The sequence below is a fragment of the Crocuta crocuta genome, unplaced genomic scaffold (genome assembly GCF_008692635.1).
Source record: "Crocuta crocuta isolate KB4526 unplaced genomic scaffold, BGI_CrCroc_1.0 scaffold130, whole genome shotgun sequence".
In the NCBI taxonomy this organism is placed as follows: Eukaryota; Metazoa; Chordata; class Mammalia; order Carnivora; family Hyaenidae; genus Crocuta; species Crocuta crocuta.
Window position 1 is genome coordinate 14,130,841 of NW_027527920.1, and position 23,747 is coordinate 14,154,587.

The 23,747-nt window shown below is 42.6% G+C and overlaps 1 protein-coding gene across 3 annotated transcripts in view; it reads right to left on the reverse strand.

The window, feature by feature from the left end:
* The window catches only part of FAM81A (family with sequence similarity 81 member A), a 125,592-nt gene that overhangs the window by 73,910 nt on the left and 27,935 nt on the right, over window positions 1-23,747 (reverse strand). For all 3 annotated transcript variants that reach the window (XM_077747839.1, XM_077747848.1, XM_077747829.1), the window contains one exon: window positions 17,056-17,149. The gene's annotated coding sequence lies outside the window, so the exon portion shown is untranslated. The remainder of the gene's footprint in view (window positions 1-17,055; window positions 17,150-23,747) is intronic.

The window sequence follows — 23,747 nt, forward strand, 5'->3', positions numbered from 1 at the left end:
TGGCAGCCCGAGCTGGAGGCTTTCCCCGCGCACCCGCGCCCAGCCTGGCGGCGCCGCCCCTCCTCCCTCCGCGTTCCCACACCCAAAATAGCCTCTCTTCGTCGCTGCTGTTTCCCACAGAGCTCTCATCCAAGCGGCTCGGAGTTGGCGGGCGGGGATTTCGCTTATTGGAAAATAAATCCTGTTGTAGGGCTGGTTGACTTGAAGGGAGAGGTGTTGAAATGGTGCCTGATTAGGATAATAGCCGTGGTGCCTGCACTGTAATTCTCTTCAGTGCCCTAACAATTCCTTATTCACGAAACCTCTTTCTCACAGGAAAGCGCTATTTATCTCTCCCCCCCGCCCCCTTCCAGATTGAGGAGAAGCTATTTTACGAGGCCACCGTCTGGTAGGCAGCTCGCGCGTTGACGCCCCACCTGTGCAGGTGAACTAACCCCTCTCGGCTGCCAAGTGCCATTTAATGGATCACCTTGACACCCCTCGCTGGGTCCAAGGATTGCGTTGCGCTGCAAGAGACGACGCAAGAAGGAACTGTTACCACTCTTCCTCGCAGCCCTTGCTCCTCCCCTCTCCCTCGTCCCTAACTCTTTCCACCTTCCTCTCAATTTGGACTCTGAGCAAGATGCACAAGCCGATCCACTCAATTTTGCTTCCTCCGGGTGGGCGGGATTTAAACAGAGTTGGGGACCCCCACCTTTGCACGCCTCACCGCCTCCGGTTCCTCTCTCTTTCATGTCGCTAGTATTCACCCAGTACAAGTATTCCTGCCTGTCTCTCCCACCAGTCTGAGCCCGCCCCCCAGCCCAGGGAATGGAGCATGACACAGTAGAAAGACCCTGGGTTGTGGAGTCAGCTGAGCTATTTTGGAATCCTCCCTTCATCAGTTACTTCTGCGAGGTCTTGGGTATTTTATAGTTGTTTCCACACTCATAAAACGGGACAATACCCCCCCCCCGACACACACACACACACACACACACACAAAGGGTTAATACATGGTGATATTCATTCAATCAACAATATTATTAGATGCCTGTCAAATACTAGAATCTGTGCTTAGCTCTGAGACACAATGGTGGAGAAGAGACATAGCTCTTTGCTCTCATAGAGCTTACAGCCTGAGCCACAGTAATGAAACAATCACAGATGCATTGAAACTGCCATTGTGCTAAGGAGAGTACATGGCCTTGAAATCCATAGTACAGAGATCTGATCTAACAGCACCCCTATATGGCTGCAAAGTCTCAATGATTATTTTCTTTCCCTCCTTAGATTCCCATTGCCTGATACATGGTATGCAATGAGTAAATATATATTGAATTAAATCCTATGTCATAGTGACAACAATATCACTCAGTTTCCCAGGGACTTCCATATGTAACTTGCCACTGTGTCTGCAAGGATGTGTCGGTATTACTGGAAAGTGCCCATTCAAACCCAGAGCCCATCCTCAAGGGTCCCGAGAGAGGTTCACAATGTTTCTTGCCTGTCCCCATTGGGTTACCTTCCAGTGTGTAAGGTGTGTATCTCAGATGGGCACCTGAAAGTCCTCTTTGTCTCATTTCCCCTCTCTGTTTACTATTACACTCTCTACCTCAGTACCAGCTCCACCTCCCACCCGTCCTCAAATCAGAGCCTCAGGGCACCCATCCCTGGCTTCCTAGGAGTATAACAGTGGACCCTTCCATCCCCAGAGTAGACCACCTACAAAACAGAGGAAACTCCCCACTGCTGCTGCTGCCCTACAAAGCATAATTTTGGTCCTCTTTTGCTGCAAGACTTCATCACTTCCAAGGGTAAAGAAAGGGAGAGGCTTCAATGCCAAGGTCCCTTGCCACATACACACACCTTCCTATTTAGTCTGACCTTAATATCCTTCTTAAAAATTATACCAATTAATATAAAATCCAAAATTAAAAAAAATAATTAACAAGAAGACAAATGATTATAGCTCTTTCTTTTTTTTTTCAATGTTTTTTTTTTAATTTATTTCTAGGAGAGAGAGAGAGACAGCGTGAGCAGGGGAGGGTCAGAGAGAGGGGGAGTCACAGACTGAAACAGGCTCCAGGCTCTGAGCTGGCAGTCGGCACAGAGCCCGACGCGGGGCTCGAACCCACGAACCGCGAGATCATGACCTAAGGGAAAGTTGGACGCCTAACCGACTAAGCCACCCAGGAGCCCCGATTGTAGCTCTTTCAAACTTGGGATTTCTCAGTAGGAATCCTGAAGTTTCACAGTAATCTTGAATCAGACCCCGAACTTCCCACTTACAACTTCTTTTTTCCTTTCCAGGTGATTTATTTTGAATCCTGAGAAGACAAAATTTAGTGCACAATGATTTAAACCTACCCTGGTTTTTTCCAACTCTTAAACTATTTCTGTAGGAAAATTTCAAAGAACTATCTATCCAGAATCATTGGTTCTGACTCATTATAGGAAATGCATTACTTTAATTAAAATGCTATGATTGATCACAAATTACTTTATACTGGCAAGGGTTACCAGAAATAGTTTCATTCAGAGACCAATTTTATAAAGTTGATGGCTTTCATACTATTCACCAACAAGTCATTAAATACAAATAACCTGTGCGGTATATTGTGCTAGACACCATGGAGATCTTATTCTTTCTCTTAGTGATTTATTGCACAGCTTTATTCCGGTCCTACCTGTGTCTCAGCACCACCATTAATCATTAAGATAGGATGTGTAGGGCATCTCTGAGACCAGCAGGCATGCTGGTCATGGACTTGTATAGGTAAAGGTCAAGGATTTGTATAGGTCAAAAGTGGTATTTGTAAAAAGGCTAGAATGCAGTTAGGCCAACAGCCCTGCAGGGTAGAGAGTTAACACTTTATTTTGTGGTCAGCAATTCTCAATGGAGGCTTGAAATTCAGTGAGGTGTCAAGATCCATTGTGAGATATGTCACAGGGTGTTGCAGAGCTCCTCACTTAATAAAAAGGTGCCAGAGGATTGACCTGCAAGGAATGGTCACATACAGGGGTCAGAAAGAGGAAGATGGTTACCACAAAGGGAACAATGAGGAAAAAACAGAGGAAGCATAGAGACAATGTCAGAGAAGCCACATGCGGAACAGTTTAAGGCTGTAAGTCCTACCGAAAGCCAAGAGACTTTAGTGAACAGAAGGTCACTGGTGATCTCCATAAGTATTTTTTAGTTGGCAGATTGCTGTGGGTTAAGAAAAGATGGACTGCTGGCGAAACAGGTGTGGGTCACTTTTTAGAGAGGCTGGCAGTAGAGGGAAGATGAGAAATAAGATCAATAGTTTTTTTTTTCTTTTTGTTTTTGTTTTTCTGAGGGAAAGAGAGACAGCGTGAGCAGGGGAGGGTCAGAGAGAGAGGCTGAAACAGGCTCCAGGCTCTGAGCTAGCTGTCAGCACAGAGCCCAACGTGGGGCTTGAACCCACGAACCATGAGATCATGACCTGAGCCGAAGTCAGACGCTTAACAAAATGAGCCACCCAGGCGCCCCTAGATCAATAGGTTTTGGGCGCCAAGTAACATTTTCAAGATTGGAAGAAAAAGTCTCTGCGTTTGTAAATACTGTGTAGTCACAAAGAAATGGAAGACACAATACATCATGTCGTACTAACTCAATCTAAATTCTACCATTAATTTCATCATCACTATATCCATTTCCTTTTTTTAAAAAAGATTTTATTAAAGTTTTTAATGTTTATTTATTTTTGAGAGACAGAGACAGAGCATGAGCAAGGAGAGGCAGAGGGAAAGGGAGACACAGAATCTGAAGCAGGCTCCAGGCACTGAGCTGTCAGCACAGAGCCTCCTGCGGGGCTCAAACCCACAAATGGTGAGATCACGACCTGAGCTGAAGACTGATGCTTAGTCAACTGAGCCACCCAGGTGCCCCTTAAGATTTCATTTTTAAGTAATCTTTATACTCAAGGTGGAGCTTGAATTTACAATCCCGAGATCAAGAGTCACATGCTCTACCTACTAAGTCAGCTAGATGCCGCATTACCGTTTTTTAAATATTTCATCAAATAAGATGAGGAGGGATGCTGAACATCGTTTCATGTGTCTCTTGGCCATCTGGATGTCCTCTTTGGACAAGTGTCTGTTCATATCTTCTGCCCATTTCTTCGCTGGGTTGTTTGTTTTTCGGGTGTGGAATTTGGTGAGTCCCCTATGACCCAGCAATAGCACTGCCAGGAATTTACCCAAGGGATACAGGAGTGCTGATGCATAGGAGCACATGTACCCCAATGTTCATAGCAGCACTCTCCACAATAGCTAAAACATGGAAAGAGCCTAAGTGTCCATCAACAGATGAATGGATCAAGAAGATGTGGTTTATCTATACCATGGAATACTACATGGCAATGAGAAACAATGAAATCTGGCCATGTGTAGCAACATGGATGGACCTTGAGGGTGTTCTGCTGAGCGAAATAAGTCAGGCAGAGAAGGACAAATACCATATGTTTGCATGTATAGGAGGATTAGGAGGAACTTAACGGAGGACCATGGGGGAGAAGAAGGGGGGAAATAGTGGGGGAGAGGGAGAGAGGCAAACCATGAGAGACTCTTGAATGCTGAGAACAAACTGAAGACTGATGGGTGTTGGTGGGGGAGGGGAAAGATGTGCATGGAGGAGGGCACTTGTGGGGATGAGCACTGGGTGTTATATGGAAACCAACTTGACAATAAACTATTTGTAAATAAATAAATAAAAATATTTCATCAAATAAGAGATATCTTGCATAGAACAAAAGTGGGGTTCCGAGCTTGGGACAATATTTTCTCAATAACCAATTAAAAATTTAGGTTAACAACCAGTTAACACAATATATATTATTCTTTATTGCTTTTCTTTGTTGATAATAGTAACAGGATTAAAATATCTCTTTTTTACTCTTTTATATGCAAAAATAATAGATTTTTCATCTGTTTTAAATAAACTATAATTGACTTACTTGTTTTTGCTAATAGTTTCCCTTCACGTGTTGGTTAATTCCCTCAAAAATTATGTTTTGCTTGTGAATTTGTTGGTGAATCAATCTCACAAGGATTATCAAAAGTAACTATCATTAAGATACAACCAGCAGAGAAGGCATAAAGTATTGGAAGATTCTTCCTAGAAGGGTTACTTTAGGATGTGTTTTGTTTGCCTTAACTTAGAAAATGGCTGGCATACTGAGCAGGGCAAAGTCAGCCTGGATTGTGTTGAAACAGTGTGCGAATGAGCCTTAACATACTACTACTCACTAGAGAATAAAATTTGGAATAAAAGAGGATTTGTCCAAAGAATTTATGGCCAGAAATTCTGGAATAACTTTGTAATAAAACCAACTCATCTGGGGCACCTGTCTAACTCAGTTGGCGGAGTATGTGACTCTTGATCTCGGGATTGTAAGATTGAGTCCCATGTTGGGTGTAGAGATTACTTAAAAATAAAATTGTGAAAAAGAAAAAAAAAACTCTCCAAAACCCAGTTCAGTGGCAAGGAAAGCTTAGAAAATTCCATTGCACATTGATTTTGAAAAATGTTTCTTTCCAACAAGTATCAGAAAATAGGCAAAAAAAATAAATACGTGGTTTTTAAGCTATTCTGAAGTTTCATGCCACCGTGGCTCAGCTCAGTGTAGTTCGGCAAACATTGATGTTTATTTACCTTGTACTAGTTAATCATGACACCACACTTTGGACAATGAAGCCCCATTAAGCTGGTGCTCTTGTTTCAGCGTCCTTGCCAAGTCGCACATTATTGGACAGTTATCTTCACAGGTAGGAGAATTAAAAGACAACTTTCACTTCTGTTCAACAACAAAAAAGAAATAATACCCACTATGTGACAACACACACGACATACGTGTTATGGTAAAAGTGCCGCACCAAACCACAGTAAAGCTAGGAGAAGAAAAAATCAGGATTATCGATCCTCTCCTTACAGAATCCTGTCCTTACTGGCCCTGACCCTCGTGGCACAAATGGCCAGTGTTTGTATGTCAGGCCCTGTGCTAAATGCTTTACCTATAGGATTTCATTTCTTCCTTGCAATAATCCATGAGTAAAACTGAGGCTTAGGGTGTTATATGGCTTGTCTAAGATCCCAAAGCTGTTAAGCACTGAAACTGGGATTTGAATTTGGGCACCTCAAATGCCACCCTATGCTTTAACCAGGTACTGGATGGCCTCTCGATGACCACATGAGACTAAAAAGGGAAAATGCATCATGAACTTCAGTATGTAAAATGTGTGGCACACTGAGACCTAAATAAATAGTATTCCTCCCCCCCATTTTCTTCCCCCAAGGAGACCACATATCAAAGAATATGAATAATAACATACTAAAAAATTATTTTGAGAGAGTAAATTAATGTTAACATTCTATCTGATCCCTTACACCTTCATCCCAGGTCTGTACCAGCAAAAGAGTCAAGATTTAGTGTAATTTACCAAATGAATGTGATAAAAGAATCTTTAGTTTCAAACATAGAGGGCCAAAAAATGTTTTAGGATTTGAGCATCTTTTTAAATAATGAAACTAAAGCAAGTTCTTTATGAGCACATGCTTGCCAGCAAAAGGTATTTAGAGCTGTATACTTTTCAAAAGTCTTAATTAGTAGACATACATATTCTGCACTTAAAATAAAATCAATATTATGCAATTGCTCTTAAAAGAGAAATATCAAGTATAATCCTCTTCATATCCCCTCCAATATTAGGATACACTTTAATTGTTTTCATGCACATGTAACAGATTTCCCTAGGCAATATGATGGGTTGTAGGATTTTCTATCAGGAGCTGGAGACCCAAAGAGTCGTGGCATTAGGTTATCATCACTGAGGAAATAGCTTTCTCTTCCCCCTTAGAATCATAAATCATAAATTTGACACATTCTTATTTTCCTTAGGAGGATCCATGCTGTGAAGCTCCTGGAAACTAATGGTATGTGCTTAGGCAAGCTTCTTAACCTCTCCTTGACACAGTTTCATCATCTGTAAAACGGGGGTAATGTAGTGCCCACCTCAATGGGTTCTAATGGAGATCAAAGGCATCAACTCACATAAAAACCTCGAATAACATTTTAGTTACTATTTTAATATTATTTGTTATATCTAATGTCATTTAAATTTTAGTTTTAGTATTTTCTTCCAAGACCCAATCAGAAGAGTGGAGGTCTAATTATAACTGGCTCAACTCTTATATCTTATATATGGAGACAGAAATTAATCTGGTTGACTCGTTCCTCACGCTATTACTCACGTTACTTGTCTTGGAACAATTCTAATTATCCTTCTGGTGTCAGCCACACCCCAAAACCATTCCTTTCCTTTGCATGTAGCCATCAATGTTCCAGTCAAATGTGTATACAGCTCTTAGTATCCTGGATCATTTTTGGCTGCACCTAACACAAATTCCAGAGTCCCTCTTCTCTGTGAACAATGAGTGAAATTGTCACAGTACATCTTCTGCCTTATTTATCTGACTCCTTCCTGCCCCACCTATATGATTCAGCCAAATTAAGTATCAACCCAGGTCTTTAAAAAGGGAAAGAGGCCTATGTGTTTGGTGCCGTGGGAAAGATGGGAATGGCATCATCGGTCCATGCTCCTTCCTCTTTTTGCCAGATGAAGTCATTCTCCTCATAATGGACATCTCTGAGCATGAATGTAGCTAGCAATGACTGTGGGGTCAGTGGCCACCACTACTGCCACCAATACCACACAATTATCTGGTCCCTGCCTTCAGTTGTTGGATTTATTCTCACGGACTATAAAACAAGATTTCAAAGCATCACCAGACTGAGGAAGACTTTTGCCTTCCTAGTCTTACCACCTGACCTGGGTTTTGCCCTTCGTGACTCTTTCCTCCACCTGCTACCCTGTTCTCAGCATCAGGAGAGGATATGGTCCTGTCCCTGATCGGTATCTCTGCCCACATCTCTTACATCAGAAGTTATGGCTTAGCTTTTCCTGGTTTATTTTCTCCCAAATCCCATCAGGAGAGAGAACCACTAATTAATATTGGTTCAATTATTTTCTTTTACACATGGAGACAGAATTTGATCATTCCAGCACTTAACAGTCAGCATATCTGTTTTGGACAGGTCTCAAGGACAAAAGCAAAATTTTTGCTAATTCACTGTATGAAAAAGACCCAAGCATACCCAGTACCTGACCTTAAGATAATGAGTTTGACATTGCTTTCCTCACGCACCCTGCTCCCTCCGCCCGGTGCAGCGCTCTTGACATTGCCTTTTCCAAGGAAGAGTCTACCTTTTTTCCAAGGGGAGAAAATAATAATGTTATCTGTAGGAAAATCTGCACAAGAGGTATCAGCTTTTCTTTCATTCAGTTTAAAAAGAGAAAGTTATAGTTTTTTAAAAAAATCCTCAACACAGGCATTTTTATGAGCAATATTGAAGGATGGGACATCAATTAGACGGTCATACTAAGCCCCTTAAAGTTGGAGAAATTGTAAAAAAAAATTCTTACAACTGAAGGACAGAAGTATATAGATTGAACAGAACCACTAAATTTCTGGCCGTGTGAATAAAAAAAGACCATATCAAGGCCATGCGAATAAAAAAAAAGGCTATTTTGAAATTTCATAACACTAAAGATAAAGAGAGGATTGTAAAATCATCCAGACTCAAAATATATCACATATGAAGAATCAGGAGTCAGAATGACATCAGACTTCTCAACAGTAACACTGAAATAAACAGAAGTACCTTTAAAATTCTGAGAGAAACTTATTTCCATTGTAGAATTCTACACTCAGCTAAACTATCCATCAAGGCTGAGAACAAAATAAAGATATTTTCACATATGCTAACTCCCAAAAATGTACCACATACACACCCTTTCTCAGGATTCTACTGAGAAATGTAAACCATTTGAGAAAGCAAATTAAAAAGAAAGAAACATCCATTTCAAGATAATGGCAAAAAGAATTCTTAGGAGTATGATAAAAGGACATCACAGGACTGATGTCCAGCAAGTCGTATAAGGACCTATCAGTGCTCTGGACGCCTGGATGGTTCAGTCAGTTAACCATCCGACTTCAGCTCAGGTCACGATCTCATGGTTCACAAGTTCAAGCCCTGCATAGGGCTCTCTGCTGTCAGCATAGAGCCCACTTGGAGCCTCTGTCCCCCTCTATATCTGCCTGTCCACCCCCTTCTCCCCGTCTCCCACTTGCATTCTCTCTGCCTCTCTCTCAAAAATAAGTAAACATTTAAAAAATATTAAAATAAAGGGCAACCAGTACAGACTGAAGCAAAAAAGTAGAGTATCATAGGGAGGATACTCCTAAGAAAATGAGAGAAAGAGAGGGAAAGAAACAGATTACTTAATATGTTTGACCACAGTGAGAGGAATTCTAATTCTGTCAAAACGTTTGTAGATGAACTAATGGGTGGTGCAAAAAAGAACGAAACCAATGGTCAAAACAGGCAATTATTAATGCCAGGGATGAAACCCAGACTTGTACAATCATATGTGGCTCAGCTACTAACAACAGATATAATGTAAACACTCTCTATTGGTTTCATCAAAAATTGTTATGTCACTATATTGAGAAGGTTGGGGGTGAAGACAGTTTGAAGCATCTAAGAAAACGAAATCCATTTCGTTTATATAGAAAGTCAATAACGTCTAACAGCAAAAGATCAAGAAGTACCAGTAGAAGCATATTTGACTTTATAAACTAAGTACATGTATTTCTTTTATGCAAGTAAAATATGAAAGAATTCAGATATATGGGGAAAAAATCTTGAGGGTTATTTTTAAAATACATGTACCTATTATTTTAAAAGTCCTTAGGTTATTTATTTAAGAGTCTTATTGCTGCCTTTCTTCCTAAGACATGATTTCTGTATTTCTATTTAGAGCACATTCAAAATGTGTGGTTAGCAAACCATAATTCCTCCTTTTGAGAAGGCATTGTGAAACCTTTTTTAAAGGACTTAAGATACTAATTTGAAGACTAATTTTGTTCATAAAAGAACATAAACCCATTGACTGCATAGTACAATGTTCCAGATATATTTTAATAACTTTCTGACAAAAAATCAGTATATGGCTTTTCCTTCCAGCTTTAACTTACTAAAAATAAAACAGTCAAGGTGAAGCCTATTTTATTAATACAAAATATTTTCCAGATACATAGAATATTCATTTAAGGTGTGATATGTATGTGTGTATGTGAACTATAATAGTGTTTTAGAGCATGGGAAAAGAAAAAAAATCATTTTAGTTAGCTTTTTATAAACATTACAAAAAGCAAAAAGTCTGGGGATCTTTTCCCCTAATTTAGATAATAGAAATAATTTGCCTGCTGAACATGAATTACATGAATTGTCGTGTAACATAAGGACTCTGGGATTCAGAACCGAAAGATCTGGGTTTAAATTCTGGCTTCATCCCTTCTCTTACTGACTGGACAATTTGGGGAAAGCTGCTTAATATTTTGAGCCTCACTTTCCTCATCTGTTGATTACCTAGACTGTGTTAGGCAGTATTTTAGGCAAAGCGGACATAGTAGTACCTGAGTATACCCTCATGGAGCTCATATTTTATGGGGGAAAAATAACAAATAAGTAAGCAAAGCAATTTTGCTTTTTTTTTTTTTTAAGAACATCAAGACAATGTTTTTAATGTTTTTTTTTTTCTCTGAGAGAGAGAGCAAGAGCAGGGGAGGGTCAGAGGGAGAGAGAGACACAGAATCTGAAAGAGGCTCCAGGCTCTGAGCTGGCTCTGAGCACAGAGCCCAACGCGGGGCTCGAACCCACGAACTGTAAGATCATGACCTGAGCCGAAGTTGGACGCTTAACCAACTGAGCCACCCAGGAGTCCCAAGAATATCAAGACACTTTTTTAAGTTTATTTACTTATTTTGAGAAAGAGAAAGACAAAGAGACAGAGAATGAGCAGGGGAGGGGCAGAGAGAGAGGGAGAGAGAAAACCTCAAGCTGGATCCACGCTGTCAGCACAGAGCCTGATGTGAGGCTCCATCTTGTGAACCATAAGATCATGACCTGAGCTGAAATCAAGAGTCGGATGCTTAACCGACTGAGCCGCCCAGGCATCCCAAGCAAACAAAGCAATTTCAGATAGTGACAAGGATTGTGGAGAAAACAAAAAAGCCATAGCATAGTGAGAGGCATGGAGCCTGGCTAGTTTAGAAAGGATAGTTAGCATGGGCTTCTCTAAGAAGGTGGTATTTGACACTCAGGGAATCTAATGTCAGTTATGTGTAGATTCAGGAGAAGAGAACAGAAGCAGAAGGAATCACCAGTAATGAAGGGTCTTGGCATACTTCGGGACTAGGAAGAAGGCTGGTGTGATAAGAGCTTAGAGCGGAAAGGAGCAGGATACTAGGTGAATTCAGAAGGCAGTGTATGTAGCTCGAAAGCCACTGCAAAGAGTGCTGGCTTTATTTTAGACAGGAATCAGTCTGCGGCCATACCACCCTGAACGTGGCCCATCTCATCTGATCTTGGAAGCTAAGCAGGGTTGGGCTTGGTTAGTACTTGGATGGGACATGGGAATCAAAGGATAGTTTTAAGCAAAGGAGTAACCTGATCTCATTTGCTTTGGTGGCTGTTTTGAGAATGAATTACATGAGGTCATAAGAGAAAGTCGAGAAACTAGTTTCAAGGCTACCGTTGCAGTGAGGTATGATGATGGCTTGGATTACAATGGTTGTAGGCGAGATGGTGACCAATGGAGGTGGCCTGACATTGGATATGATGTAAAGGTCATGAATCAGTTACAGACAGAGGAAAGAGAAATCAAGGCTGTTGTTTTTAATCTGAGTCACTGGATACATTATGATGCCTTTTATGAAATGAAGATCCTCTGTGGGAGGATTTCTCTTAGGGGCAGAAATCAAGAGCTCAGTTTCAGATGTGTTAAGTATGGGGTACCTATTAAATTTCCGAGACGAAATATCAAGCTGGTAGCTGGAAGTATGAGACTGAAGTTTGATATCACTGGATTAGCATTAGCATAGGGAAGGTACTTAAAGCCACAGGAATGGATGACAGCATCTAGAGAAGACATACAGACGGGGAATTGTGCGGGCCCTGGAAGCGAGTCCTGGGATAGAGAGGAGAAACCAGATTCCCAGGAAACAAGAACCAGGAGAAGAGATTGAGAAGAAGGAGCTGGTGTAGCTGGAAGAGGAGAGGGAAAGTCTGGTGACACCCAAAGCAAAAGAAGAGTTTCAAGAAGGATGTTGACCTGGGGGACGGCTGAGTCAAAGGCTACTGAAAAGTTCCAGAAGTTAAGGCCCCAAAGGTGAGTGATGGATTTAGCAACACGGAAGCCATCGGTGACCGTCACGAGGGCTGTTTGGGCAGAGTGGTGGGGACAGGATCTCCATGGGAACAGGTTGAGGGAAAAATGGGAGATGGGTACAGAAGCAGTGATAGTAGACAACGTTTTCCAGGGGATGTGCAGCGAAGGGGAGCACAAAAATGAGAAGGTTGCCAGAAGGCAGGAGGTGGGGTCAAGGGAGGTTTTAAGTTTTATTTTTTGTTTTTAAAATAAAAGACAGTACAAGCACTGAGTGTTATGTGGAAACTAATTTGACAGTAAACTATTGGTAAAAATAAATAAATTAATTAATTTAAAAAAATAAATAAATAAAATAAAAGACAGTTCAGCAGTTTTCTTTTCTGNGAGAGAGACAGAGCAGGTGAAGGTCAGTGAGAGAGGGAAACAAAATCTGAAGCAGGCTCCAGGCTCTGAGCTGTCAGCACAGAGCCCAACCCGGGGCTCAAACTCACAAAGCACAAGATCATGACCTGAGCTGCAGTCGGATGCTTAACCGACTGAGCCACCGAGGCATCCCAGGCAAATAATTAAATACAAGTCCCTTAAATTATATGAAAAGCTTCCAGCAACAACACCTTAATATTGAACAGTTTTATGAAGATTACTGGTATTTTGTTAGCTTCCTCTCATTCCTTGTTTTAAAGTATTAAATCTCGGGGCACTTGGGTGGCTCAGTTGGTTAAGCGTCTGACTTCGGCTCAGGTCATGATCTCAGGGTTCGTGGGTTTGAGCCTTGCGTTGGGCTCTGTGCTGACAGCTCAGAGTCTGGAGCCTGCTTCGGATTCTGTGTCTCCCCACTCTCTGCCTCTCCCTTGATCACACTCTATCTCTCTGTCTCTCAAAAATAAATAAATGTTAAAACATTGTTTTTTAAAAATAAAAATAAAGTATTAAATCTGAACCTGCATGTATTCAATTTTATGCCTGCAGAGAGACTGACTTGGATTAAGCTGCAGCTCTGCCACTTGATAGCTGTGTGGCCTTGGGCAAGTTTATTGAAGTCTCTGAGCTTCAGTATTCTTTTCTACCAAAAGTTAATAATAATACCCTTTTCATTAGGTTCTGAGTTCTCAAGAAGAAAATATATGAGAAGTGTCTGGCATATAGTAGGCATTCCATAAATAATAGCTGATAGTATCATTATTATTAGCATTACCAAATAATGGCAAATAAAAAAAGTGAGAAGATAGTCATATAGTTAAAAAATTTACAATTGTAAGAGTCAGTAAATTGCCTAGTGAATTCAATAAATGACAGGAATTTCTTCTGAATTACCGACATCATCTCTGCTTTCATACAGCTTTCAAAAGTTATACATTAAATATTTTATGAAACTAGACAGAGCTGGTGGTTGCACAACAGTGCAAATGTACTAAATGCCATGAAGCTGTACTCTTGTAAATGGTTGATTTTATTTTATTTGAATTTTACCTTTAAAAAAAGTATACATTGGGGGTGCCTAGGTGGCTCAGTAGGTTAATCATCCGACTTCGGCTCAGGTCATGATCTCACTGTTCATGGGTTAGAGCCCCGTGAAGGGCTCTGTGCTGACAGCCAGCTCAGAGCCTGGAGCCTGCTTTGGATTCTGTATCTCCCTCTCTCTCTGACCCTCCCCTGCTCACGCTGTCTCTATCTCTCTCCCAGAAATAAAATCACATTAAAAAAAAAAAAGACCAAGTGTTTAAAAAAAAAAAAAGTATACATTCAACACGTTATGTGCCTCTACCTTACTTTGTTTATGAAGATAGAGCCAGAATAAACTTTCTTTTCTTTTCCTGGTCAGAACATGAAGTTAAAGCAGAGATAGATGGGGACAGCCTGGGTGGCTCAGGGGGTTGAGTGGCTGATTTCGACTCAGGTCACGATCTCACGGTTTGTGAGTTCAAGCCCTGAGTCTGGCTCATTGCTATCAGCACAGAGCCCACTTGGGATCCTCTTTCCCCCTCGCTCTCTGCCCCTCCCCCATTCTCTTTCTCTTTCTCTCTCTCTCTCTTAAAAATAAACAAGCATTTAAAAACACAATAAAGCAGAGACAGATCGATTGATAAATAGATAGATAGGCAGACAGACAAGGTTTGCTGGTTTAGACAATCTTTCCCCAAAGAAAGAGCTTAAGGCTTCAATACTTTTGGGTCTTTCTGACCTCCAGTGATGGGGACTGCATCTGCTCCCACATGAGAATCATCGGCCAAGCTCTCAGGGACCTGCCTCACACAGATCCCCAGTTCTCCCTAGAACATTACTACCCAAGCGTGGCATGTGGACCAGGACCTCAGCATCACTTCTGTGTTAGGATGCAGATTTATAGGTCCCACACCAGATCTATGAAACAGACTCTGCATTGTAACAAGATCCTTAGTTGCTTCGTATGCATATTGAAGAAAAAGAAGGGGAGCCTGGGTGGCTCAGTTGGTTGAGTGTCCGGCTTTGGCTTAGGTCATGATCTCGCGGTTTGTGGGTTCGAGCCCCGTGTCGAGCTCTGTGCTGACAGCTAGCTCAGAGCCTGGAGACTGTTTCGGATTCTGTATCTCCCCCTCTCTCTGACCCTTCCCTGCTCATGCTGTCTCTCTCTCTCTCTCATAAATAAGTAAAAACATTTAAAAAAAGAAAGAAAGAAAAAGAAGCCTTCACCTGGAGAACATGACCACACCAGAACTTAGCAATTGGGAGTCTTCGAGAGTCTTGTATTTTTCACTGAGTAAGACACAGTGGTTCAGGCGACAGGAAACCTTGTCATTGGAATCATTGGAAAATATCTGGAATTTCATCTTCTAAAAGAACCCCAGTAATCCCTTGCCATTTGGAATTGATAAGGAATATCTATTTGATTACAGAATAAGTCATATAAACAACCAGAAGAAATGTGATTAAAAGGAAGAAACAAAAGGGAGAATTCTCTCTAGGCTGGTAGTCAGTATGCAACAATATGCAACAGATATTCAGTACGAAACATGTTTATTTTTCCATTAAACTCAGCTGTCCTAATTCAAGAGAGCCTCCAAAAATATCAGTTGCTATTTAGCTTCCCTCGGTTAAGAGTTGTTAAATTTTCTAGACAATATGAAGTTAATTCTCATCACTGCAGGAAGAACAGAGTGCCATAAAGCCACAGAAGGATGTCCCCACCTACACATGGTCACAGTGGTATGGCTAGGGGACGTTGTGACTCCAGGTGTGTCCTGATCATATAAACTGACAGGGCTATGATGGAGATTGGCAGAGTCAGCACTAGAAGCGGCATATAAACATTGTGCTTATGTTTGCTTTTTGCATTTCAATTTCTCAGCAGGAACATTTTTGTCCTGCTTCTTAGATGGCAGTCCCCAAGGAGTGATTCTCCATTTTTATCCTGCAATGCATTTTCTAGGCCATCATTTCAGGCACGCTCACTGTGAATCAATCAAGTATATACAGGCCCTTCTCAGTCCAGCTCTGCCCTGGGGAGTGTGAAGCATGTGAAGAGAAAAGGGGTCCAGGTAGTGAGACCCAAAATATATTTAAAGAGCAGGAAACCTAGCCTAGGCTTTCGTCTTGCTGGGCAGAGTTTAAAAGACAGACAAGAAGTCACTGGGGAGAAAGGAAAGACAGAGTAATAAACGGATATTCTATGGTTCAAACTTCGAGCACGACAGAAGGTCAGAAGAGAGTGAGTTCTTTTCCTCTGAAAAGAGAAGAGAAAAGTTTAAATGGGCCCTAGTGAATCTGGGGTATTTTAACACATGGAAAAGGAATACGGGGCAGTTCTTAGAAAGGAAGGAAAGAAACCAAAGGCACAAAGGTGAGGATTATCTAGTATCTCTTCATCTACTGTCCACTTCCCTAAATGGGAAGAACAAGAATAGAATTTGTCCTGGTGGACTGATAGGTTTTTAAGAGAGTTAAGTAAGACGGTGATTGTAAAAGTTTTATAATCTGAAGTTAATCAAACTGAAAGGACTTCAGGAATGAAACCTACCAGTACTGATCTAAAAGCAGAGTAGCTGCTTCTGACTTTATAACTGAAGATAAAACCAGCCAAAAGATTTGTATCCGTCTTCTGCAGAAGATTTGCCCCCAAATCAGTCTATTTTGGTCTATTCCAAAACCAAATTTCAGATCAAAAGGATGACCATGATAGCAATGGCCACCATCTATTATTTACCAGTGTTCTGGGCTCTTGGCACACCTGGTTCCTCACAGCAGTCCCGTGAGAAGGAATTATCTCCCCCACAATAGATGAGCCAAACTTTACAACTAATAAGCAAGTGATAGAGCCTATGTTTAAACTCATGCCTGACTGGTTTCAAAGACCAAGCTCTTACCCTTATGTTACCAGGTTTGAAAAGGGAATCGGAACAAGAAAAGGTGCTCATTTAGGGTTTTCTACCATGCGTAGTGTTCACATGAGCAGCATTTGGAGGAAAAAATAGCTGTCTACGTGAACAGAAGTGAAAATTGCACAAGCTTGAGAAGCACTTTTGCAACTTCGGTTGAAATAATTCCAAAATTCTGTAAACCTATCTAAGCTTTCTCAACTCATCATGACAGAGAATCGATTCAGGAAAGACCATAAAACCAACCTGCTTCTCCCTGTAAGTTTGAGAGTATTGTTTTCTGAAAGGGGAAAGGTAGAGTGACCGCTAATGAATTTGATTGGTTTTAAAATCAGTTCGGATAAATTGCACCCAGGCATCTCTTTTCTACATAAGGTGGATTTCCTGTTGGCACTGTGCATTGCCTCACCTCTGCAGCTGGCTTCTCAGCACAGTCTCAGAAGCACCTCACACCTCAGTGAGCTTGTGTCCGGAAGCTTATGCTGTGACGTTCATTTGGTTCCCTAGAACAGAAAAAAGTGTCCCCTTGTTTAATGCATTCCTGGTAAAATAGAATGAGTCTTTTGTTTTACATCACCTTTTTTTTTTTAACATCACTATATTAATCATAGCGTACGTTTAACACTTAGAGCTTGAGAAGGCAACATTAAGAAAATCAAGTTAATATAAAAGGGGAGATGACAGGTTGGGATGGTGTTCAAGACACTGACTCAGCATCCACAGACTCCGGGAGGGGGCAAATCCGGATGCTGGAGAGCACAGCCTGGTAATTCAGCACTCAGCCATCTGGACCTTGAGCAAGCTGAACTCACTTTCTATCTATAGAGTCTCTCGTTTTGATTTTCCTTTAAGTTATTTCCCAGGATTCTTTCTGGGCACCGATGGAAACTCCCCTGCTTCGTCACACACTCCGCCAGCCCCCGTCAATCTCCGTAGCGATTCTGGGCACGTCATCTGGGGAAGACACATCTGCAGAAGTCTGGCACGGTGGTTTGTAAACTCTTTAACTGCTTACCCGCAGAGAGAATTTTGAAAAACGAACACACCCCTATGTACATTTTTAAGGTATCTAAAAATTTTCACTAAACGTGCAAATAGTGGCAAACAATGTAATTTCTGGTATGATGACTTTTAACATTGAACCGTTCCAACACACTTAGAGATCCTTCCCATATCTTCTAAGCACCACAGCGATTTGAAATGCTGTGATGGAGTCATTATGAAGACTCAAGGACTTAATAAGTGCAGCGTGTCCTGCACATGATAAATACTATGTATTTGTTGTGTAGAGGGGTACAGAGAGATGGCAAGGGGTGGCAAGACGCTGGCTGTAAATGTTAGAAGGACCCATAGCAGATGACATTGATGGCCCACACCGCATCCCCTCAGCTCATGTTTGAGTTTGCTTACAGCTGTGGGTCACAGTTTCTGCCATGCTCAAGACTTTACACTTCAGGGGCGCCTGGGTGGCTTAGTCAGTTAAGCGTCCGACTTTCGCTTAGGTCATGATCTCGCGGTTCGTGGGTTCGAGCCCCGCATCGGGCTCTGTGCTGACTGCCAGCTCAGAGCCTGGAGCCTGTTTCAGTCTGTGACTCCCTCTCTCTCTGACCCTCCCCTGCTCACACTGTCTCTCTCTCTCTCTCCTAGAAATTAAAAAAAAAAAAAAAAAAAGACTTTACACTTCGAACGATGTATCTCTGCTCCAGCCAGAGCGCTTTCTGTGGTACAAAGGAATTTGCTAAGCCCTGTCGCTTAGGCACAACCTGGAACTGAGGCAGGTGACTCCCTCAGGGTCAACCCTCAACCCAAGAGGGACAGGAAGCAGTGGGGGGAAAGCCCCAGTCCCTCATCCTCTGGTGAGACAACTGTGGGGCGTGTACTGTTTCCCAGACCATCTCCAGTAGAACCGAGCCCCTGTGGCCTGCTTATGAAAGCACACATTATTGCTGTTTTTCCTTTTCTTGTCTTTTTCAAAGTAAATGAATAGATTTTTTAAAAATGTTTCAGAAAAGCAGGGGCACCTGGGTGGCTCAGTTGGTTAAGTGTCTGACTCTAGATTTCAGCTCAGGTCATGATCTCATGGTCATGAGGTTGAGCCCTGCATCAGGCTCTGTGCTGAGCATGGTGACTGCTTAGATTCTCTCTCGCTCTCTCCTCTCTGCTCCTCCTCTGTTCACGCTTCTCCTTGTTCTCTAAAAGCAAAACAAAACAAAACAAAACAAAACAAAACAAAAGATGTTTCAGAAAGCAGCCCCATGGCATGGTGGGCATTGTTCCTGGCTATGTGCTCCAGAGCCTGGTCTATGGTCCTTCCAGAGACTCTATAAGCTACTTAATGTCCCTCAGAAAATCCACTTCTGCTTAAAAACAAACCTTTGGTATTGAAAATGTTTAGTATAAGAGATACAACAGAATGGTTCTGAATTCCCGCTCAAGGACAACTCAACACTTCTCAGTCTCTTTACTATTCCTGTCGCTGCCATAAAAAAGAAATAGTAATAACCATGAATTTGGTGGCTTATAATGGCTCACATTCATTATCTTACAGCTCTGTGATCCGGAGGTCCAAAACTGGTCTCATGGGCTGAAATGAAGGGAATGGGAGAAGTGCATTCCTTTTTGGAGGCCCCAGAAAAGGCTCCCCTTTTCTTCTCTAGCTTTTTAGTAGATGCTGCCTGAAGTCTTTGGCGTGTGGCCCCTCTACCTTCAAAGGCAGCAATGGTGGGTCAAGTCCTACTCAGATGGCTTCTCTCTGATCTTCTCTCAGCCTTCCTCTGCCACCTCTAAGGACTGCTGTGCTTAGGTTGGTCACCTCTCAATCTCCTGATTAGCGAACTTAACTGCATCTGTCCTTTGCCATGTGCAAACGACACAAGTCACAAGTTCCAGGGGCACGATGTGGACATCTTTGGGAAAGCCATTGTTCTACCTGTCAGAGCCTTACAGCTGTTGACCGCCATCTCTCCCTTCTCTACATAATAGAAACACCTGAACAGAAGCTGTTTACAAGCCATTTCCTGAGAAATGGAGACAGCCATCTGCCAATGGCTTAAACAAGAACTCTTCTTTTCTTCTTAGAGAGAGAGAGAGACAGCATGAACAGGCGAAAGAGGCAGAGGGAGAGAGTGGGAGACACAGAGACAGAGACAGAGAGAGAATCTTGGGCTCCATGCTCAGCTCAGAGCCCAATGCGGGGCTTGAACTCACGACCATGAGATCATGACCTGAGCTTAAATGAAGAGTCAGACACTCAACCGACTGAGCCACCCAGGTGCCCCAACAAGAAATCCTGCATGCAAATAAATGACGGCCTGCAATGGGTTAGAACTCTGCCAATTTAGGCTTCAGGGGAGAGACTTTTATATGTTCCCATGCTTATGTACCCTAAAATAAGGAAGTGAGGTATTTATTCCCAGGTTCACAAGGCGTAATATAGATCTTTAAAATGCCATCTTGACTTAGTTTTGAGTGCCTGGCTAGAGGCCAGTCAGTTTCCCTTCTTGAGCAGACAATTAAGTCCGTACCCCCAGTCACCTCCCTTATCGGACTCTCACACTCAGCCTCTGTCTACCCTTCCTAATCTCCCCAAGGCCAGCTTCCAGCCAAGGAGGGACAGCCCCTATGCCCCCAAAGCTGCCTGAAATTATCCAAATTAGCCATTCCTAACCTCCTCACTTCTCTTCAGCTGTCCCTTCCTGTGGAAACCACAAGGTCCCTGCCTACCACTCCCCCTGCCTCGTGACTGACCCCGGTGCTTCCCCTGAGTGGCCCTGGGAGACGGGTTGTTTCTCCCTCGGGAGCTGTGGGTGTCACAAAACTGTAACACTCTTTCCGGCTGCTCTCTCTTGATCTGAGTCTGACTTTACCCCAGGTAATATGGTTCAAATACAGGGTAAGAGGGCTTGGGTTTTCTTACTTTTTAATTTTTGATTGCTTTTTCTCTCTGCAAGGGGCTCAGGGAAGGACCTTCTCCACAGGCTCAAGGCTAATTTTAATGCTAGACAGAGGACAGTCCAGCAAGGCCTGAGGTGATTTTGCTGAGTGCACCCCTTGGATGCCGGAGACTCTCCTTGGCCACTCTGGGGCAGGTGGCAGGAGAGACTTCAGAGAAGAGTGACTGTGACACTGTGTTTTTGGAACTGTCTCTTGATGGGCCTGGAGACCAGCCTCAGGGATCGGAACCTGAATTCAGACTGGAAGAAACAGCTTCCCCTTCACAAATACCCATAAACCGCTTCTCAGGGCCATGATGCTCCAGCAAGTCTTCTGTTTCCAACAAAACTTCTGAATCTCCTTCTCCGTCACAAATGGTACACCATCTGCCCTCAACTTCCAACCTTATCTCTTCATCTTACAGATTGCAACCCCCTTTCCACTCAGGAGCCCTGACCCCAGCACAGTCCCCACACTCAGGGAGGAGCAGAGAAGCTCGATCCAAGTAGACATCTGGGCCACCAGCTCACAGATTGGAAGTGTTCTCCCTCCCAGCTCCCCTTTACGCCCCCCCACCTCTCTTTCCCCCATTCTTCCCCTTTCTTATCATTGGGATCCTCTCTCTTCCCCCTATTTGCTTCCTGCTCACTGGATGGAGGGCTGCAGCACATTCTGCCCAGAGGCATGGAGGGAGGAGACATGCAGATACAGCACTGCATTCCTCTGGTGGAATTCCTCTGGAGGTCATCTCCCCTCTGTGCGGCATAGACGGCAGCAACTTGAGCTATACCTGTGCTTTTCCCCTGCTCTGAAGGAGTAATTGTAGCCTGGGTGCAGGGGTAGAAGATCACCCAGCTCCGGGGGCCCCAGACAGACCGGGTTTGACCACTCACCGCTGACAAAATCCAAAGGCAGAGAGACGAGGCGTGGGCGAGTGAGAAGGGAATTTATTTCAGCAAGGCCAACACCGGAAGATAGCAGACTAGCTTCTCAAAGATGCGTTTCCAAAGTGCTGAAAACACTTCCAGGTTTATGTGAGATGAATGTGGGACAGAGGTCGGTGGGTACAGCAGGTGGACAGTACAGGTCAGGTGGATCACTGGCTTGGTGTCAATCACAGGCTGGCTCAGGCCGGTCATTATTGCTGGAGGGGGTAATTTCTTTTCCTCTCTTGGGGTATTTGGCAATGAGACAGTACAGACGGAGGTCAAAATGGAGTAGTTGAGGTCCTCTTTCAAAGTGGTGTGGTTCTATGGAGTCTGCTGAGTTTGAGGACTGTTGTAGAAATTCCCATTAGTGCTCTGAGTGATCTCCTTCCGCAGCCATGCTCCTGGCTGAACGGTGTGTACACTTTCCTTAGTGAGGACTCCACTGGTCTCTGCTGGAAGGTGAACCCATCCACTTTGTTTCTGCTGCAGACCGAGGTCCATTGCGTTTCTCCTCCCAGCTCCTGGCGTGCAGCTCTGGCCTCCCCACCTGGAAGAGCCTCCCTCTGGATGTCTGCAACCCCAGCAACTGTGCCCAAGACAAATCTGAACCTGTGCTCTGTGCCGGGTCCATGCTCCTCCCCGACCTATGGGAATGCGATCTGAGCTCATTCATTGAGCAAAACTCAAAATTAAAGTAACTGTAAAGTTAATATAATCCACATAACTGTCAAAAGCAAAATGAATATGTATGAATTGAATATGAATATTTGTATGAATGTAGTGTAAAATATAAATGTAAAACATGAATGAAGTGTAAAATCTATACTGAAGAAACACCTGTTGCTTGAACTTAAATGCAACAGTGTTCCAACTCATTTCTTTTTAAAAAAACATTTATTTATTTGTTTGTTTATTTATTAGTTGAGAGAGAGAGAGAGAGCATAAGCAGAGAGGGGCAGAGAGAGAGGAAGAGAGAGAATCCCAAGCAGGCCCGCCATCAGCATGAGGTTCGATCCCACATGCCATGAGACTGTGATGTGAACTGAAACCAAGAGTTGGACGCCCAGTCTACTGAGCCACCTAGGCTCCCTAGTTCCAACTCATTTCTAACTTTCCCCTTTCTTTCCCCCCCTCCCCCCCTCCCGCCCCTCCNTGAACTCACACCCCTGAGATCAAGAGTTGCATGCTCTACCAACTAAGTCAGCCCGGGGCCCCTCATTCTTGCCCTTTAAAATGGTTTCTTTCTTCCTAACACAGGATGTGGGACCATCTCCCAAGTGAATTAGTTACCCATTTCCCTGTTGGTTTCAGTCACCAGAATGTGCCAGGAGCTCTTTCTTCTCCAGTCCCTGTGATTGTTTTCCAGGTCCCACCTAGCCCTCCCACACTCACACCTGCCCAGGGCGGAGGTTCAGGTGGGGAGAGTGAGGATTGCCTCAAGGTTAAGACCCAAGGGAACTTAGCTAGCCCCACTGCTAACTCAGTAAGTCTTGGGAAGTTTGCCTAACCTCCCTAAACTCAGTTTTCTGAAAAACTATTTTCTGTACTAATAATCTCTATACTATAATAATAGGAATGCTGTCATGTTTGTACTCGTAATTTCTGAATCATAATAGTAATTCATCTCTGTACTACAATAATTGTAGTGAAACTAATTTCTGTACTAATAATCTCCATATTATAACAATAGTATGATACTACTTTTGTACTAATTTCTGTACTACAGAAACAATAATTTCTGCACAAAATAGTAGCACTTATACTATTTTCTTTACTAATAATTTCTACATGTCAATAATTTCGGTGCTAGTAATAGTTACAATAAAAATTCTGTGCTGCTAATAATTTAATAATGATGATAATTCTGTAAAACTCCTATGCTAATAATATCTGTACTAATAATACATAAATAAACTAATAAAAGAGTTTTCTGTAAAATAAGGCTAATAATAATATTCATCTTGGAGAGTTATTCAGACCATTACATGAGGAAAAAAACAGATAAAGCACACAGAGCACATAGTCTGTGCTTAATAAATGTGAGTTGTTATTATTGTTATTGCTGCTGCTGCTGTTGTTAAGCTTCTAGTCAGTCTCTTCCCCTCCCCCTGGCCCTTGCACCAGAGGAATTTGTGAATAAAACTGAAAACTGGCTTACTGGTTTTTTTAATTAGTTAATTATTTTTTGAAGTTTACTCCCCCCCCTCCGCCCCCCAGTGTTGGACTTGAATTCAAGATC